At 42.5% G+C, this 3,813-nt stretch overlaps 1 long non-coding RNA gene across 1 annotated transcript; it reads left to right on the top strand.

Moving 5' to 3' along the window:
* The first annotated feature begins 894 nt into the window (after nucleotides 1–894).
* On the top strand, nucleotides 895–2,468 carry LOC308361176. Its single transcript, XR_013968544.1, has 3 exons — nucleotides 895–1,024; nucleotides 2,027–2,049; nucleotides 2,176–2,468. It is a non-coding gene; the product is annotated as an uncharacterized lncRNA (long non-coding RNA).
* The last annotated feature ends 1,345 nt before the right edge of the window (nucleotides 2,469–3,813 follow it).

Genomic DNA, 3,813 nt, shown 5'->3' with positions numbered 1-3,813 from the left:
TCTCTAAGCAGGTGGATCATTGACTTCCTGACGGGGAGGACACAGGTGGTGAGAATCGGTGACCAAACCTCATCCACAGTGATCACCAACACAGGCACCCCCCAGGGATGCGTATTTAGACACAACAATCAAAAAACGTGATCATAGAAATTTTACTTTGTAAGGCAAAAAAACGTTTTTTGAGCCTAAATGTTTTTTGAACTCTTCTCGCTCTTCTTTGCAGGATGAGTTAAATGGCTGACTCTTCAAAAATGTGTGGTCACTTGACCAATTTTTTCTATGGTTCCCTAGAAATAAGAGGTGGCACAACTTCCCCGCTGGCACAAATCACCCCACTCTCCCCTACAAGGATCCATTTACAGTAAGTTTGTGAAGTCTTTCTTCACTCAAGTTAAGAGTTGAAAGAAAGGATCTAGAAGAGTAACTTCAATAAAAGCATTACAGTCACATTCAGAAGCATCCACGAAACCTGAAATTCTAAACAATTAAACCTAGCTTATTCATAGATCGCATCCTGAATGTTCCAGAGGGTGGCTGGCTGTGGCTATATCCTGGGCAATGTTTTGGCACAGAGCTGTTTACATCCTCCCCATGTGCCTGAATTAAACCAGTAACTAGAATCATGTTCAATTTCTCCCGTTTATAACAATCCATTATTTGCAAAAGCGAGTTACAAGTCTGCATCTGTCATTACACAATCTTTGTTTACTTCCGATCCAATACGGGGACTACGCCGACGCACGTCAAAGCGACATGTTTGTAAATTCGACTACAATTCCCGCGATGAAGCTCGTGGCGCGCTTGATTATGACGACACACAACATATAAATACCGTTCCTTCAAGTAATAGCGTTCTCTTGGAGTCAGTCCCATCTTTTTGAGGTCAGTAAATGACCGCCATAGAAAGCTCTTGGAGGTTTTCATAAGAATCCAGATTTACCCTGTATTATTTAAAGCCATCTGACACATTTCTTAACTGTATTTATTTGTTCAACAGACACTGCTCCCAAACATGAGAGGGAAGGTAAGCTAATCTATTCCCTATGGAATAGAAAAAAATGGAAAAAAAAGTTTCACACGGATGTCATTGCCAGCTTAACTGCCAAAAGACAGCAGTTAGTGTGTTGGCAAACTTCTATCGGTGTCAGCTGGGCTGTTGGTGTTTGCAAGGTTTTTGTATGCCTTTTGGGTAGTTAGCTGACTAGTTTTGGAACAGAACTCCGTATTGCTGCTTTAAAGAATCCTGTGCATTTTATCCACCCCTAGTTAGCGTAACTGGCTAGTCCGCTGTTAATGAAAGTTACGTTAAAAAAATCTGTGTGTAATTGCGAGTTGGTGCAAAGTGGTATTGTAAGATCTTGGTGCACAATATTTGAAGTTTAGTCCTCAATGTCCAGATAGCGTTGGAGTAGCTAACAAGCAAGCGAACATGACTGTCCAGTCAACTAGCATGCTAGCCTTATTCGTGCGTATCAAAGACATCACTTCCAAAAAGCCGCCTGTGATATTTGTGCCCGATTCGGACCAAAGACCCTCTCCCTCCAGCTTTCAAGTGCTGTGTCGGGAATGAAGTTCTTTGGTAGAAAATTCCCATCTGCTCTCCACCGTGAATGGGCCTCTTCATCCCTCCTCACAACTTAAAAGCAGATGACACTTCCTGATGGACTTAATAGAAGCAAGTCCTAATTGCTCAGCCACAAAAATAATTTTTGAAAACCTGTGTGTCTGGATAGAATTCCTTTTTAATCACAGATAAATAATGCCATTCCCCTTGTTAGGCGTCTTATACTCGTGCTCCTTATCACTTGGTAGTGTTGGACTAGTTAAAAAGCAAGTTAACATGACTGTCCAGTCAACTAGCATGCTAGCCATATAACATGTGAAAAGTCTTGCATAAACCCTGTGTTCATTGTAGGTTTTTGCCATATGTGATCTTTTGGTAGGCCTAGAAAGGTGCTGTAGGTAGTTAATACCTTAAACCATGGAGAACTTGTAACCTAAGTGTTCTATCTTTGTCCCCCTCCAGTGGAAAAAGAAGCGCATGCGTAGGTGAGTCCTTTAATATTACACCTGCATGTTTAGTAATCAATGCCTGTGTTAGGCTTCAGAAGTATTTTGCCATTGTGATTAGGCTTACTTAATGCTTGTGAAACTAATGATTGTTTCTGTCCTTAGGCTGAAGCGCAAAAGGAGAAAGATGAGGCAGAGGTCCAAGTAAACGGCTTCCCTTCTGCTGCAGCTGGAACTGCTCCTCCTAGACCGTCCCACCGTCCCCTCACCCTTTCCAGAAACTCAAGCTGAGGCCTTTTGAAGGACTCCTACATTCCTCAGAAGGATGCGGGCACCATTGTTGGATCTCCTGGCTCTTCTATTTGTGATGTGAAAGCTTCTCTTGGACATTCTGGACTTCCACCAGCTCAGCAAAGTTGCTGTTCTTGTTTATATTTCCTTGAATAAAGACATTTGATGTAGAAGAGTAAAGCGCACTATTCTATTTCTACCATTACAATGGTATATAGATTTTGTTGTTGAATGCTCCAGTTTTATAGTAGGACTGATGAGAGGGGGGGTTGTTTAATTTGCTAATTGTTACCCAGTCTGGTCACCGGGCTGCCAAAAACCTTCATGTTGGAAGACCTGGCCAAAGCATATGTTTCCAATAAAGCCATATACATGGCTTTCCAGTTTGCAGACGGGTTCAAGTAGCCTCAGTCGCACCCTACATTTTGTGGATACCCATGTCATTGCATCAACTCCAAGCCAAGCCTAAGCACAAGATGCTTAAACAGGAAAAAGAGAAGCCAACAAATTCAGCTTTACCTCTCTTTGCAAAGCAGCTTCGTACCACTTTTGAAAAGATGATCTCCAACATGAATATCAGCTTCACCTTAGGCATTCTAGATCTGTCTGTAATGGATGAACATCTTAAGCAGAACCCATATTTAGACAACACAGCCACGCCAGGACAGATGCTACAAGACACAAACAAGATATTTAAGACGTGAAGATTTTGAGAATGCGTCTGAAATTGTGCAGGGTCTTCAGGAACAATTGAGAGATCAGGCTACAGATGTGTGTGAGCAACTGCAGAACATCCATATCAAGGGCAAGGAGCAGTCCTGCAAGATGCGTCTGGTCTGGGAAAACTTGGTAGAGATGGACAAAGACAACGACAAACCCCCTCAGCCCAAAGTTGACACAGAAAAGCAGCGAGATCCTGGAAAGCATCGCTTGACCCCTTTACCCACTGTTGCTGAGAAACCCAAGATCAGACAACTCAGTTATAAAGAAGAGGTACCTCCTAAAATACTGGGAAAAGAGCGAATGAGCCCAATTGTGAAAACCAACACCCAGCGGTCTTTTGAAATGCCACAAATTGATGCCAAACCATTCAGGCAACTTCTGGAGCGCTATTAGAAAGAAATGGTGTTAGAGGGGGAGAGAATCATGAGAGAGGAGATGAGGGCAGGAAAGCACCAGAGATGAGGGCAGGAAAGCACCAGTTGAGTGTGGAATCCCAAATGACCAATCTGAGAGTCTTGCACCAGGCACTACTCAATAAGGACATATCCACAGAACTATACTACTTTGCCAAAGACCTCATCAAGTACAATCTAAGTGTTAATGAAATGCGACTTGCTTGCCTCATGAGGAAGTTCATTGCCCATCACACCCTGTGGCAAATCAGGTATAGACATCGCAACAGTACGATTATGTTTTTGATTTATGTAGTTTGTGGTTTTACGGTGGTATTGGATTGACATGCTTTGAGTCAGTTTTGATGTAATGTTTCCAGGAGCAATCTAAATGTCA

The sequence above is a fragment of the Sprattus sprattus genome (genome assembly GCF_963457725.1).
Source record: "Sprattus sprattus genome assembly, chromosome: 2".
In the NCBI taxonomy this organism is placed as follows: Eukaryota; Metazoa; Chordata; class Actinopteri; order Clupeiformes; family Clupeidae; genus Sprattus; species Sprattus sprattus.
This window is presented reverse-complemented; position numbering and strand designations above follow the sequence as displayed.